The sequence below is a fragment of the Uranotaenia lowii genome, chromosome 2 (assembly GCF_029784155.1).
Source record: "Uranotaenia lowii strain MFRU-FL chromosome 2, ASM2978415v1, whole genome shotgun sequence".
Lineage (NCBI taxonomy): Eukaryota > Metazoa > Arthropoda > Insecta > Diptera > Culicidae > Uranotaenia > Uranotaenia lowii.
This window is the reverse complement of record NC_073692.1, coordinates 188903120-188920368: the sequence shown is the minus strand read 5'-3', so window position 1 is coordinate 188920368 and position 17249 is coordinate 188903120. Positions and strand designations below refer to the sequence as shown.

The following is a 17249-nucleotide window of genomic DNA, read 5'->3' as shown; positions in this document are numbered from 1 at the left end:
AAGTTTTCACGCTATACAACGCAATTTAAATGAAACTCCCTTTGTCCCTCCCTTCTACATAGTGCAACTTGTTTGCTTCAATCATAGAAAAATATCTCGTACCCAAATATCATCCCATGTTAAAATAATGTGAATAATATTTTTCGCTACATTCTTAACTTGTAGACATGAAACATTACAACTTGCAGTAATGTCTAACAAATTTTGTCATGGGATAAAATCTGTCGATTTTTCATACTGAAAATTTCTATATTTTTATTCGTTTAAGCAAAAAGTGCAAATTAAATTCACATAGACAAGCTGTTATCCAATAATTCAAGGAAAATAGGAGAACAAAATATGTTTGAATTTTGTTATTCGACTGAATCAGCAATTTTCTCTGTTTTGTGTGCTGAGCATCCTTTTTAAGACTTTTCAAGACATTAACAATCGATTGGAAAGCAGATAGGGTATATGATCTTGAGCGGAACTAAATGGCTCAATTCGACGCAACTCGAAACAGTTGATCAAGTGGTATGGCTGTGGGTTATATCCGAACAAAAAAATTTTCAGTTTAGCGGATAGATCTTGGTTTCTGCTTTCTAATGATGATTTTTGAAATATTTTAGAGTAAACCCTAATAACTTTAGAGCTGTTTTACTGGAGTAAGAATTCTGATCTTGAGCGGAACCACGCTGATCTTGAGCGGAACTAAAATATGATCTTGAGCGGAACCATTTTCTTCTGTCAACATCTTTAATAGCTCTCATTCCTAATACTTGTGTAACTGTAAAAATTCAATTAAATTTCATCTTTGAAGATTTTAAAGTCAAAAAATTAATGTTTTTACGTAAAAAAAGAAACTTTGCCTTCCAAAGTTGTTCTCAAAATATCCGTTCAAATGTAGTGCTTGCTTAACCTTCCAAAACTGTTCGCAAAATCTGCGTTTCGGGGAAATTTTGACTTGTAATTTGTTGTTATTCCCGTGGCCGCAAATGTTGACAGATTTTTATGATATTGCATTCATTGTGTAGGTTATTTTTTCTTGTTTCTAAATATTTTAAAAGGAAGTTAATTTGTTCTTCTAGGTTGTCTGTAGTAGGCTCCGAATGAAAAAAGTCTCAAAAAACCATTTTATTTTTAAATTGCTTATAATTTCTGACAACTTTGCAGTATTTGGGTGTTTTTTTTTAATTTCTGGAATTGTAAAGAATATATCTATCCGACAATGTATTAATATGTGGGGGTCCAATGAATATTTTTTACCGCTATTCTGGATTTTCCGGTAGAAAAAAAACTAACTCAAAACAAAGATATCCAATTTTGTCTTTGCATCGCTGTATCTCATTGTTTAATGAATTGATATTTCAAACTTAAATTTAAGTTTTTTCTCGTTAATTTGATTAACATTTTCATAGAACAGGTTACTCAAAAATGTCAGTTCTTCAGTAAACTGTAATTATGATTAAGATGCGCTGAATCTGCGCTTCGGGTCATATTGACCTGAACGACTTTTGAAGGTAACGACAGAGTCAGAAATACATAAGATGATGCCTGAAACTACAGATTTTGCAAAAAAAACTGTACATTGCTTTAAATCAATGTTTTTGAGAAAAAATATCTGATTTTTTGTCATTTCTCATTACCTTAATTCCTTTAATTTCATTGGAAATTCATGATAAAATGGAACATTTTTTAATTTTAGTTGGGAAAAATCAGTTTACGTTGAAAATCTTTTCATTCTTTTCTAATTCAAAGTAAGAAACCTAAATTTAATATTGACCAAAAAATATTATAATTATGGAGATCCGATCAAAGTTCAAAAATTCTGTGAAATCTGTGATGAAAGTTTCCTCAAAATTCTGTGAAAAACAATTTTTTTCTGTGATTTCGGCAATCTTGCTCTAAGCAACTCATTCATAGAATAAAGTTTATTATAAATTCCAGTTTCTTATGAATCAAGAATAAATTTATTTATATTTAAAATTTATGGAAACATTAATTATTTAGCTCGATTGATAAAACGATCATTTCTCAAACCGACTTCCAGTTCGAGCTCAAGTGTAAAAGCAAACACAAGGGAATTGGATAGAGTTTCAATACCGGGCCACCAATTTAATCGTGGAGTATTATAAAATAGCTAACCCGGTGTGCTTTGCTACACTTTGTAAAACTGAAGGAATGTGTGTAAAAAACAATTTAAATTTTTGTTTATTAGGTAGTATATCGTTTTCAATTGGAATTTGAACACATAAAAAAACAAATGAAAGCTTCTTCTTAAAGTACGAATAGTAATGGCAATGAAGATTGATTCTAATTCTGAAATAATGACTTAACTTTATTGGCTTCATTAGTTCTCGAATTATGCCAAAAATAAGTATGAAAGCCTTCCTCCTCCTTCCCGTCGACCCTCTGAAAGAAAGAATCAAAAACACATTTCTTGTACCCCAAAAATTTAAACTTTTTGTGTGCCTAGCTTGGTACGCTATGACACCAGTTAATAAATTTTTTTTCTATTCGAATTTAATTTTACATCTTTTCTTTTCCTGAAGCTGATAATATAAAGAAAATACAAAGATGCTGCATATATTCAGGGGTAAAAATCGCGTGTGAGACATTAGGCATAAGACAGCGCACCTAGCGGTTTATTTCGGATGGTTCCACTCAAGATCATATTTTACATTTGAAAACTACGCGATTTATTGATATTTTGATGGAAAACTTGTTACAAAAACCCGAATAATGCTTCTTTAAGAATTTTCCTACCATTTTAGTCATTAAGAATCAGTCTATAACGGCCAAGGGTTACATAAATTGACGTTCAAAGTCAGCGTAGATTGATGAAAATTGCAGCAGAAATGCGTATGTTTTTAAATCTTCTAATAACATTATTTCAGTTAATAAACTTTAGCAAAAATGTTAATGCTTGTTTGAAAAGATTTTGAAAAAGTGTTTTTTCAACATTTTGATAAGATTAATAAACAATCATTGCCTTTATCTTAGGAAAAATAAATGGTTCCGCTCAAGATCAGATTTCGACTAGTTCCGCTCAAGATCATTTACCCTATTCAAAAATTGAATGGATTGGATGAAAAATCTGTTCATGTTTTGACGGTTGTATGAATATTTTCTAAAAACTTGCATTCAAAAATCACATAAAACCTTAAAACGATGATTTTTGTGCCGAGAAGGGTAACATTATCCCCTTTTCCTCCCCTCCCTCCCTCTCCACCTAGCGAAAAACCCCCGTTAAAAATAACACGAAACGTTCGAATTTCATAAAAAAAAATTGAACTTTTCCTAGTCGATATACCCTTGAATTTTCAATATTTTCCACTCCGTGGGAATGTTCCCCATACAAATCGAAGTCAAATTTTCCATTGGTGTGATCAATTTTTCAATAGGCCCTTCAGAAGCGTAGACCTTCTACTGGCAGTCTAACTTTTTTATCTTTCTTTGAACAATGCAACTATTACGTTATGTTCAACCTCCGAAACCCAACATTTATTTTGCAGACAAATACACAAAAGTTTAGCTTTATTATAACACATCGCTTTAGCTCTACGAATAACTATCGTTTAGGAATCATTTTTTTTCGAAAATTGTATGATTTTATGAGCTAAATTACTTAATATAAATAGCTTTTCGGTTGCAATTATTTGTTAAATTTTTATCGTTTTACTAACCCCGCCTTAAGACTTGTTTTATATCTTTTCTTTTCTACTCAATATAGAATAACTTTTTCGTTTATAAAGAAAAAAACAGATTGTGGTCCGTTTAAGACCTTATATTCAAAAGCTTTTTTAGATCGAAAAACACATCGACCAAGGATTTCTGACGTGACCAAACGGATAATTTTTCAAAGAATATTTCCATTTTTACGATGAGGACCAAAGATTGACGTGAAAAGATAATTTTTCGAAGAATATCTCCTTTTTAAGCATTGCTTAGGTGCAGCTTTCGATAACTCATTGTCAAACAGTTGTCATTATTATGGATTGTACCTATCATGTTTTGAAACCCTATATAAAACCGGGGTTGGTTTTGAAGGGAAATTTAAAACAAACATACATAACAGAGCAAGGCAGAAGAGTTTATTTTCAATTATTCTTTCGTAAATGTATATCATTGCCTGTACAATAAGGTTTTAAAGAAAAACTAAAAACTTAGAAAAGAAGGGATTAATTTTTTTATGATAACATTCAACGAAATTGCAATTCTTAAGTTCTTGATACACTTTTATTTATTTAGTCCTTATTTAAACAGTAGGCAGCTTTAAACTCCATTCTTTTTTCTAAAAAAATACAATAAATCTAAAAAGATTATTTCAATTAAGAAAATGCATCTGAAATAAGGAATCAAACAATCTGTCAAATTTCCACAACAAAAAAAAACTCTAGTTTACATTTTATTTAAATTGTTCGATTCCTTCTACCTAAAATATTCTAGCTTTGATCTTTTCACCTTACAATACTTCATGTTTGTCTAACAATTCTACTGTGAGTTCCATAATCCATCAAAATGATAAAAATTTCATAGAAGAATAGGTGCATATGTTAAAATAACTGTTTCGAAGGATTTTGGCGTCATGATTTCAAATATTTTGTCAATCGACTCAAGATTTGGTGCAATGACTCGTAAAATTTAAAAAAAATGAGCAGTTTTTATTTAAATCCTAACAGTTCATATTAAATTTTTCTTTTAAACTCAAAAACTAGTGAAAAAACGCATAAATAATCGAATCAATTTCGAGAAGAAACACAATAATTTTAATCAAAACCCCATCAGCTGAATTTAAATTGTTTTGAACGTTCATGTTAATTTTGACAAAACTTATTCAAAAATCTTCATTTTTGGTTACAATTGGATACCAAATTGAACTTTATAGTTACTTGTTTTGAGATTTTTTTTCGTTTGTGCAAATAAAGTGTGAAAATCCGAGTAAATCAATTTTCAACAAAATCCGGGCAACTGGACCGATCTTAGATTTCAGTTAAATATCCAGACAAGTCCAGATATAACCAGGTAAGTTAGCAAGCTTAATTTAGAAAAAAAATGTAATTCGACAATTTTTAGAAAATTCAAATGAAAATGATCTAAAAATGTCTGACATCACAAAAAGGCGTTTTTAAAGTTTGATAAAGAAGAATTTAATTTATTTTACAACTATGTAGAAGACTGCATAACGTTTTGTTTTCAAAAATATCTAAGATTTGTTTTGATTTTTTTTTTACTTGGCCATATTCCTTTTCTCCGTAGAGCTGTTTAAAAAACAAATAAAAAAAAAATCATCCAAATTTTACTCAGAAGTTAAAATAACCCGCCGTCACCGAGAAAATTATTCGTTCAATGAATACTTTTATTTTCAATAGTTTTGTATCACAGTTTAAAAAAAAATCCGCAAATTTGACAACACACCTAAAACAGTCAAAATCAGCTCCTACATTTTTTGCACCAATGTGATTTTTTCGACGTGTTTCGATCACCGTTTGATTATATTTTGGGATTTTTTTTGTTGATATTGTTCGGTGAAATAAATGACTAGGTGCTTTGTTCTTTACGTTTCGATTTACTTTTACTTTTCAATCATCTTCAGATACTAATTTCTATTCCCCTATCTATCCGCATGGGGCCACAGAAATAGACTATTTCTGTGGCCCCATGCGGATAGATAGGGGAATAGAAATTAGTATCTGAAGATGATTGAAAAGTAAAAGTAAATCGAAACGTAAAGAACAAAGCACCTAGTCATTTATTTCACCGAACAATATCAACAAAAAAAATCCCAATGTGATTTTTGTTGCCTTTTGCTATCCAAACTGGTTTGAATTCATCATTTTTAATTATTTCTCAAAAATTGTTTCAAAATATAGGGAAAATTGTACCTTTCAAGGGATAAAAAACTATTTTTAATTAATTCATATTATCTTTCTTGCAAAGTTTCTAAACAAATGTTTCAAATTTTATTTCATTCGTTCAGTTTGAAAAACGTTTAAGAATTCAGATTTTTTTTTTCAAAATTAAAATTAGATTTTGAAACAAAATATTTATATCACATTTCTCACAATTCACAAATCAGAATTTATAAAAATCCCTTTTTCAGGAAAATATTACAAAATAATAGTAAAAAAAATCAGAGTTTTAAAGTTAGTTAAGTTCACAGAAATTTTATACAAAATACTTATCTCAAATATGTGTTTTTCGAACGTATAGATGCAAAAATATATTTTTTTAAATTTCTTTGTGATTACGTTGCACGAATATTTATAAAGAAGCCGAGAAAAAAATAAATAATTGAAAATTTTCTTTAAATTTTCTTTCATTAAAAAAGTGTGTTATTTTATTTAATAAATGACATTTCTTACGAACGATTCCTTAATGAGTTCATAAGTATTTTTCTTACTTCCCGGTATTCAAAATACGAACATCACCTTTTTATCAACATTTTCTCGCGGGGAAACAAAAGCTTCGCAGATTGAAGTTATGTCAAACAAAATCAACATAAGTTTGAATAGAAAATGGATTTTAAAAGTTTATATTTCATCTCTAATTTTCGAATTTATCCAAACGAGTTCAATGAGATCTAATTAGAGGAAAAGGGAAACCCTCCCCCACATCTCTCTTGAAAAATTAACGTTTTTAACTATATATTAATGTTTCATAAATTAGTCAATAATCTATGCCGTGGTCACGACGTTTGCTTGAAATGCCTCAACCATGGAGACGAAAAACAATTCCCTCAAAGAAAAAAAAATTAGAAAAAATAGAAGCCATGACATTTATTTCATTCAGAGACTTTCAAATTTAGTTATTAAGGACAAGTGATGTAACTTCTTGTTTTTTTTTAATTTGATAAAAACCGATTCTCATGTACAAAATATTCTAAAAATAAATTTATCGGTATCGCTTGGGACATTTCAGAGGAGTAGTACGACTAACACCGTCACACGACTATTTTATATTATAGATAAAATGATGTTCTGTTTTTTACGATTTCCAGAAAGGTTTTAAGGCCAAACACTGAAAAATTTAATATTTGACAATTAGTTTTGATTTGGATCCGTTATGCGGTGGTTTTTATAAATAAATGTTTTTCTCACAACTGTATGGGAGTTTTATGTTTTTCAGCAAACCTATTTTCAAAATTTCATCTGCAAGTTTGGATGACAATATTGAACTTATGTTTCGCCGTTTCTAATATATTTACAAAGATACGAATGAACAAAATTTCCAATTTTGAACCTACTGTTCCTGCTTCAGTACTGGACTGGTCACTCATTATTGGACCTAGATGAAAAATACCGAAAATAAGTTCGTTTTCCCAGAATCCAAGAAAACAGATTGAATATTCAATATCTAATGAAATGTGTTTATGAAAAAGTTTTACAGATTGTAACGCTTAAAATAAAGATAAACACTTAAAAAAACCGTTATGAATATTTCAAACAATTTCACCTCTAATCAGTTTTATCAGCATCACCATAATCATGGGAGCTTTGCCATGTTAACTTGCACCTTATTTAAGTAAAGTGGTTAAAATTCTCAACAAAGGTTTGAAACTGTATTCCTAGCTAATGCTAACAAGATCAACAGATACACTCAGGCAGAATCATATTTCAATGTTCATAATATGCGCCTTATTAATCGCCTTTTCAGAGTTTAAAATAGATTTTCATAAAAGTCAAATGAAATTCTTCCAATTTTCATTCGAAGTTCTTATATGAACAGTAGTAGAAATGGTATTGTGAAAAAATGCGAAACTCATACCATTCATCAGCTTACAAATTTTATCTCTGACAGAAGCCCTAACTACTACTTTTCTTTAACAATTGATGTTGATTTTGGTCTTCTAAATGGTAAGATTCTGTGCAAATTTATTTTAATTAATCGTTGAAAATATTTGTAGTCTTAATAGGCACATATAATTTTTTATTAACATCTCAGCTTGGTTGCCGATAAAAAGCACGAAGTCAACGAGAAACATGAATCTGTTAATATGTCGATTATTATTTCAAATCTTACCTTACTAATCAGTCGGAAATGTATGATTAAATAAAATGCGAAGTCCATCCTTTAATTCCTAGAAGCGTTTTTTATCATCTGAAATGAATAGAAACAAGGGAGAAAAAATGTTACCTTTCAATATCAATAATAAATCAACATAATTCAAAACAAATCTCATTTGCAATTATAGCGTCCTGAATCGAAATTAATTGCCTATTGAAACTGTCATTTGTTCGCAGAATGTGTCCATGTTCTACAATCAGCAGGGTAGCAACAAAAAAAAACACACGCAGCGCCGGAGAGAATATATTCAAATGACGCTATTTAGCGATGGAAACATTTTATACCTTTTTGCACCGGACACAATAAAATATAAAATACGGATGAACATCATCATCAATCCGCCGCCGATACGGAAAACAAAAACTTATCCTGAAATAATTGTATTAAAATAAGCGATTTTGCATCCTACTCAACCATCTCTAAAATTGCTCCACCATCATCCAACCGGAGCAATTCTGATACTGTTTTTTGCAAAACGAACAAATGCAACCGACGAAAATGACATGCACGTATTTAAAATAATTTCCACCAATCCGGGAGGTCTTCCCGCTACAAACTTTTCACCCTTCAAAGCATCCCCCCAAATGAATTTCCACCGAAGTTCATTGCAGCCACAAAATCGGTGCCCGGCTTAATGAAATTTAACTCCCACTCACACTTATCGACCCACCGCCGCCCGATGTTCGAATCCGATGGGATTTCATTGTTTCAATTGACTCCTGCTGCTGTTTCTGCTGCTGCTTGCTTGCTACTAGTGGTGGACTTCCGGTTCCGGTTCACGGATCCGGACACAGCCTCCCCGCAGATTGTTCGATGGAAAAGAGAGCAAGCAAGGCTGCTGGCCATCACAAGTGGGTGGGAGGGAGATCTCCGGTCGATGGCAATGGGAACTGAATTATGCAATGCTCAATGCATTTGTCCGGTGCTGCTACATTATTCGATTGGAATAATGTTGAATTACCGTGTGGGCTTTCGATGGGGTGGCTCATCGCTAATTTCAAAAAGTAGAAATTTAAAAAATAGAAAATTATTGTGGTGGTTTGATAGGTAAACCAAGTTTAACTTAGAACAATTACATTTTTTTCAAATAGACTTCATTCGACTAAGGTTTTACAGTTTCAAAATATGTTGCAGAGAATTTCTATGAAAATTATAGTTATGATACTTAAAAACTAAGTACAAAGAACTGTGGCTGAAAACCTCTCAAATAAAGAAAAAAAAAAGTACAATGTAAATAATAAAATTTGATCTATCTTACTCTAGATTCAAGCACAGTTTTTGAAACATTAAAATAAAAATCACAATTAAGCTACTTTATTGAAACGCACACAGCATACATACAGGTTTTCTAGTCCGAATTGGGTTCGTCGCAGAGCAAGTCAAAAAAAAATTCTGCGTTGCATCATTAGACTGAGTCAATTTGGGATCATTTTTGAATTTCTCAAACCCTGGGGTCTTAAAAGTTTCGTTTTGGTCTAAAACTCATCCATGATTTTTTGCAGAATTTTTAAGTAACGTTTACATGAGTAAATTTGAACTTTTAGGTTTGTATGGGAAAATTGAATATTTTGTACTGAAAAACCAACATCATTTTTGTTTCATCTGTGGAACCGAGCCTGCTAATGGTTTTTGTGCCAATTTATAAAATTCCTAAAGGAAATTTTCCGCTGAACAACTGCAATGCATCATGTTTGTATTTTGGCCCACCCTCGGGACCTATTTTTAGGATCCTTGAACGAATTAAAATATTTTTCTGAATTTTACTACAGTTTCGACAACGATTGATTTATGTGAACCGTAAACTGGGGGAACTTTGATCGCTTTTTCCATTCATTATTAAATATTTTGAAAGGGGTTGCTTTTTCGTAATACCTAAATTTTTTAAAACACTTACTGAGGTGAGGAGTATAAAACATGATCATTGTTTGCAGTAAATTCAAAAGACATTGAAGGTTATAATTAAATGTTTGTTACAAAATCAGATTTCGAGTTTTGGGGTAACTTTGATCACTATGGTTTAACGTTTCTTCTACGACATCTTCAAAATTATTTTTTGATGCCAATTAGCACGGAAGGGTTAAACATCAATAACAGTAATTTTGGTTAGGACTAAACTAATTTTTTCAATGCTTTTTTTCATAAACATTTATAATCAAAAAATGGATAATGTTGCTGCATACATCTGGGGGCAAAAATAATAAACATTTCTCAATTTCTTTTGGCCTCAAACACAAGTGAAATTTTTCCTTCATGAAATTCCCTAGGTCCTCGCACTGTTCCCATGTTTTTTTATTTCTTAATATTGAACCATTTTTTACGGATTTAGTCATTTTTACTATACGAGCTTTCTCATGGAAAATCACCGTTTTTTTAACATCCAAAAATAATCCTCAAATGACCATAAAAATAACACTTAAACTAAACCTAAACAAAGAAAAAAGTTGAACTTTCACATAAAGAACCCTTTTGCTTCTAAATGCTTAAATTTGATCAGGAGAGATGTTTGTTTGCAAGCCTTCGAAAAACCAGATATTTTAAGATTTTAAAATGACATTTTAAGTAGTATTAAAAATCTTCTAATAAAAACTGAATTTAGCTTATTTGTAACTCAATTTATAGGCTTTCAAACCAAGTAAAAAGTTTTCAGATATTTTAAATTTTTGATTATTTAATAATGATAGCAAACATTTCATGTTGATCAAAGTTCCCCCAGCTTACGGTACCTATAACTAATTCAGTTTATCTTCCTTTTTATTCCCGTAGTCAAGTTTTGTTCACGTTTATTCTTTCGTTAGCCTGCTTTCTTAAACTATTCTTCAACCTTTTGCTAAACTTATTTGTTGGATATTAAGTACTTCATACCACCATCTGTTTTCTTTTGTTCAACTATGCTGTTAAATTGGTGATAGGAAGAAGTTACTCACCAACTGAAAATTCCCTCGTTAAAATAAGTAGTGCATTTTAAATGTTTTGTAAATTCCGAAAGCACTCTGCAAATCTCGACGAAACTTTTTCAGCATAAAATAACAGTCAATTTTCTGTGGCCTATAAGCTTCACTTCAGGATATAATTTTAAAACGCAAAACTATTCTCCTTCTGGTGACTCAATGATAAATTTAAAAAAGGCCTTTATCACAAGCTCCGCGACTTCAATGAATTTCTCTTGACTTCCTAAACATAAGTCGGTTTGGTTTAGCTTTAGTAATGCTTTAGAATAAATTATGAAAATTAAATGTAGGCGTACCTTCAAAGATTCAAGAATCTCAAAAATTGAGCGAAAATAATCTGATCCTCTTAAATACATTTTTTTTGCTGAAAAATGCACAGAAACTTACTATCATGAATACAAACCACTCTTGTTTTATAAAATCTCTAACGTAGAGAAAATTTAAAAACATTTTTTATTTCATAACTACAGGGGCTAAAGAGCTTTATTTTCAGTCCATTTTTGGTTGTAGTTTTCACACATTCCAACCATTTTTCTTAAATTATAAAAAATATAGAAATTGTCTCAATGCCAGTGATGGTAAATTTCGCCCGTCACGCTTGACTCGACTAGTTTTGTTTCATCAAACGACTGGCACTGTTCTCAATTGACGGAGCCTCACTACTCGCATGACGGATAAAGCACGACAACAATCAACATTTCTCCATCATCGACTGCCGAAGCTCCTATACAAGGTCAAAATTGCTCCTGAGAGTGACTGGCAAATCTTTTCACACTTCGATCGGCTGCTGACGGCAGGTACAACAATTGAACGACTTGCTGGCAGAGAGCAACAATAGCAATAAAAACCGAAAACGGGCTTGCTGGCAGAAGCAACAATAATAATAAATTCTTTTCTTTTTCGTTTTCGGCTTGCTGGCAGGAGCAACAATAATAATAAATGCGTTTCTTTTTCGTCATCGGTCGTTTGAATGCGATTGCTTGACCAAGTCATTCTTTTAGCTTCAACTGACTGGGGAATGAATGACTGGCAAACGAAGTGACTGGTCGTTAAGGAACAGTCAATTGAGTTTGACGGACCAAGAGGCTTCACAGTCACAGCTTCACGCCTCATGACGATGACTTTTGCCAAGCCTGCTCAATGCTAAAATTTTATTTACTTTATCTTTAAATGGTTCCACAAATAACAAAGATATTTCAACTTAAAAAAAATTATGATTTGTTGTTATTTTTTTCAACCCCGACTTTGAGGAACTTTTAAGCAAACTAGACTTGGCAGACTAATAAAATTTAAGGTTTTCTTTTTTCCATTCGAATACCCCTCGGATGACTATAAATATTTTTATATATTTTATTTAAGTTTCACAAATTTTATCTAAAAAATCATATCACATGGGGCAGAAAGCGCACCAGACCACGTTTTTTACGCTCAAATTCAGAATGCTGTTAACTTTTGAGAAATCCTGAATATCAAAGGGAAGTGTCATTCTTTTTATTTGCTGACTCCCAAATTACGAAAGATTTGCGTTCTTTTTAAAGTAGAGGTGTACCAATATTTGATTCGAAAACCTATCTCCGGCCATATTTGCCGCGATATCAGCCAAGAAATTGAATTTCATTGCCTTCTTGGAGGCGTTTTACCTATAAGAATATCAAAAAAGTGTGTTTCAAAAAGCAAAATTTTCGCAACAACAAATGAGTTTTGCCAATGCGCTTAGTTTACAAGAATGCGATGAACATGTTACTAAACATTTGATCAAATATAATATAATAGTATATCTGATTTGATGTAACAATCATTATATTCCATATAATCATTATCCTATTTCTGATCACCCTTCCGGCATGGTCATTCTGTCCACTAGTTTCGGCGTTCTACTCCGCGGTGTGTTCTCTAACCGGTTGAGTTTTTAAGAAAAATGTCATCAAAATTGAGTTTTTATCGTTATTTTTCTTTCAAGTATGACGTAAAATGAATCCCTGAATCATCGTAAACGTTCAATTTGGTTGTTACAGGATTATTTGCGCTGTAAATAGCGTTAATCCTTAACTGATGCGTTCTGTACAGTTTCCCCCTACTTGGAGTAGATTTCGTCGTCGATGATATCGCACACCGACTTTCCACACAGCAGTTGATCATTTAACCCTCGTCCGTTCCGAAAAAAATTGCCCGTTACAGGCTGTAACTTACAGCCCCTGGAGTGTCAACCTGCCACTCCTGACTTAAGCCAAAATTTTTCCTTTGTTTTTCAACCTATTTTTGCAAAATTTTGACGCTTATGTTATTACGTTTAAAAAACAGCTTTCTTTGAAAATTTCTCATAAACTCTATGTTTCGTATTTTGACAATCTTAAATGCAAAAATTTGCCAAATTACATACATTTTTCAATCCTCTTTTCGAAATTTATATGGTGTGATCTAAACCATTTTCGCGGCTTTGGCGTACTTTTCAGATATTTACACCATATTTTTTAAAAATTTTTGTGGTCATGATCTTTAAAAAAAATCTTTAAAATAAATCCTTATGTGCAAAGTATAGCTTTTAACTGACCTTTTTGGAATTTCGTAGCTGATCAAAATCATTTTTTCGAAGCTGAAAATATTTTGCTCAAGGAGTGCCGTAAATGAATCATAAAAAGCACTCTGAACAAACATTTATACGATAGCCACGAACAATCTCAAACAAAACGACTTATGTTATCATTTCTATAACGATTGCATGTTAGCTGGGTTAGAAAACAAGAGAGATGCATATATTGGTTTTAATCAGGAGTGTCAAATTGACACTCCAGGGACTGCAACGAGTAGAAATTTCTGAGAAGGATTAGGATCACCAAGGTTTTTACCTGGTTTTCTGTCTGACAACATAACCTGATGAACAATATTCCTCTAATTTATTCAGTCCATGGCAACCGTTTTCTAACTTCTCGAGGATCCCACATTCACCAGATCACGCTCCACTTGGTCTCTTGGTTCCTACTGGATTCGTAGCGAGCACCTGTTTTGCAGGACAGTCGTCCGGTATTCTCGCATCAGCCTTTCCGGCCAACCTTCAACACCTTCTGGATACTGGGAACGCCGTAGAGTCGCGCGAGCTCGTGGTTCATCCTTCGCCTCCACATTCCGTTCTCGTGCACGCCGCCAAACACTAGTCGCTCCAATACTCCGTGTGTACGCAGGTCCTCCTCGTGCCTGTAGAGGACATCCGTTCTAATGAGCGCCGTATACAAGTTACACTTTGTGCGAGGGCTGAATCTTCTCGACCGCAGCTGTATGTAAAGTCCATAGTAGGCACGACTTTACCAGTGAGCCAGGATAGACAAAGTCATCGACTATCTCCAGCTCGTCGTCATCGATCCTAACCATGTTATAACTGGACAAGCGGATTCGGTTTCGGATCCGCATACTAGCATATACTTCGTCTTGGACGTATTAATCATCAACCCAATCCATCCTACTTCGCGGTAGATCTGCTCCGCCGCCGCAGATGATCTGCCGACTATATAAATGTCGTCGACAAAGCAGATAGATAAGTTGACTGGATCTGTTTAAAATCGTTCCCCGCATTTCGCCCACCGTTCGACGAATACCACCTTCTAAATAGCGCCACGTTGAACATTATGCAGGATAGACCATCGCCTTGTCGAAGCCCTCTGCGTGATTCGAATGAACTCGACAATGCATCCGAAATCCGCACACAGCACTGCGTTACATCCATCGCCGCCTTGATCAGTCATGATCAGTTCTCGTCATGATATTCCCTACCTCGTCAAGGTCGATTGCGTCATATGCGGTTTTGAAGTCCATGAATAGACGAAGCGTAGGGACTTTGTGATCACGGCATTTTTGGAAGATTTGCCGTAATGTGAAGATCTGGTCCGTCGAAGACCGTCGCTCCATAAAGCCAACACCATGGTGATGTTTTTATACTAGCCCTTTTGAAGCTTAGGGTGGTTCAGTGCAATCTTTTCGTCCCTGAACAGTGGAATTATATCGTTTTCCAGAATCATCCAAGTCGTAGCGTTAGTCCAGGACATGTGTTGTCTTTTTTTGATTTATTATTTGTTGTTAACCCAGGAGGTAAATCCATTTTACGGATTGCATTCCAAGGCACGGCGAGCCACCGCGTCCCCCCAGCTTGCTACTCTAGGTCCATAGGTGTAATTGGACGACTCATGATACAATGCTAAGGAAAATTGTACCCCCTAGGCCATAAAGTCCACCTGGGGCCACTGACCTTTGTTCCCACCTTGAACTGTTTGACACACTATACATCAATAGTGGGAGGTCAATTCGCGCTAATGCGCTCCAAGGCAATACTCGTTTCCGAATCCTCTGTCAGCAATACCTCATTCTAACACAACTGGATGCGCAACTTCTTCTCTGAAGAGTTAGGACCCGACATCTCATCGTGTGAAAGAGGTCCCCACACAGCGCAACTACTAACTTTGTGGATCTAGTCCAGGAAGTCCAGAAACACAAAGCGAGTTGTCGACGACACATTTTTCTGTTCGAACACGCGGGTCAGGAGGCAATCCTCCTAAGCCACGTGTAGGACTCAGACTCCTCCGAACTCTCTAAATAGTTCGACTTGAGTCACCACTCAGCGCAACTACTCAATTTTCAAGTCGGGGGCTTTACTCACCGAAGCGCAAATCGAGCTGTAGAACGGCCTCATCAGGCCGCACTCGCGGTTCGGGCGCATCAATTCCCGAAACGCGTGTCGAAACCTGACACCTCCGGCATAAAACTGTGCCTGTCAGTGTCAGTCACTGACGTGTAAAACACGTCTCCAATATATCGGCCCCCTATTGGCCACCACTTTGCGCATCTACTCATTTTCCGAGTCAGGTCTTTACCCACCGAAACGCAAAACGAGTTGGCGATCGCTCTCCCTCCGGTCTCTATATTTCAAAGAATAAGAAGAAAATCAGAATCTGACTTTCATAGCTTTATTCAGTAACTCATCAAGATATGTACTTCACAGACGATATCTCGGAATTACACCTCCTTTCTCTGATCGAACCAGCTTCAGACGTCTCGGAAAGTCGTTGCAAGCGGCGCGCTCGTCCGGTCTCGTATAATCTTTTTCAACCTTGAAGTTCTCACAGATCTTGGTCGTCCAGATCGTGTCTTGTCCTCGGTGCCTCTGGTCTCTAGGATCGATTTATGGCCTGGTACACGAGTTTCCGGTTGATTACGAGCGGTTTTACGTGTTTGAATATGTTGAATATGTGTCCGGGTTTGTACCCTCTCACATATTCAGCGATAACAGCTGCTCTCAACTCTGCCACTCACAACTTAATGTACACAAACTGCACAGAAACGAAACTCTGCCACTGTGGGCAGCAAAGTTAGCCCTTTCATTTGACATATAGATGGCACCAGAGAGATACAACGTATAGGCTACAGGTGACCCCAAAAAAAAGGACTTTTTTGTCACCCTGTAAGTACCCGGATGCACCATTTCTTCCGCGCGGGTTTGGCAGACCCGTCGACGGCCTCTAGTGGGTTTAGTTGTAGTTCTCTTGGTCATACATCTGCAATACGCTGGACTTATAGACATGTTTCCGCCCTGGACCCCGAGGAGGTCAAACTACCAGCCCTGGACATGTGTTGTCTCAGGTTAAGCCGAGGTAAGGAGGTATTTAGGTAGCATGTTGATGCAGAATGCTTGGTGCGTCGCTTGACTGTATCTCCATCTCGTATTTCCATCGTTACCGTCGCTGAGAATCCGAGTAGAATGCGTCCTCTGTGACGGAGGCTGCGAGGATAAGAACTTCTCCGCAGTTGAACTCGTATGGGGAAGAGTATTCACGCCACGGAATACTCTCGTGTAGAGTGGTCTCACGTCACCGTCTGATGAGCCACTCGAGCCGAGTAGGATGACATCACCGTCGGGATTCATGTGAGCCGCAATCGTAAAATACCCGTACGTACGTTGTGACAGGCGCGATTCTAAGATAAGCTGCCCTCGATTCGGCACATGGCGGAGATAAATCCTAGGGTTTCCAGCCCCAAAGTTGCCAGCCAAAGGAAGGAGGAAGACCGAACCACGGTTGGAGTAGAATGTGCGTCCGATCCTAGCAGTAAAGCATACAAAGATAAGACTTTAGCTTCTGCGTATGCCGAGCTGTTAGGTACGTCGCGAACGTTGTGTAGGATACCTCCACTGCCGCGGAGTATCGGAGTAGAACGCGCTAACTACGACTGAAGCTGCGGGGATAAGACTTTACCTTTTTCGCAGTCGAACTC

The 17249-nt window shown here is 35.0% G+C and overlaps 1 protein-coding gene across 2 annotated transcripts in view; it reads right to left on the bottom strand.

Annotated features, from left to right (window-relative positions):
* The window catches only part of LOC129748297 (protein gustavus), a 738224-nt gene that overhangs the window by 358791 nt on the left and 362184 nt on the right, over positions 1 to 17249 (bottom strand). For both annotated transcript variants that reach the window (XM_055742842.1, XM_055742843.1), the window contains exon 4: positions 8002 to 8079. The gene's annotated coding sequence lies outside the window, so the exon portion shown is untranslated. The remainder of the gene's footprint in view (positions 1 to 8001; positions 8080 to 17249) is intronic.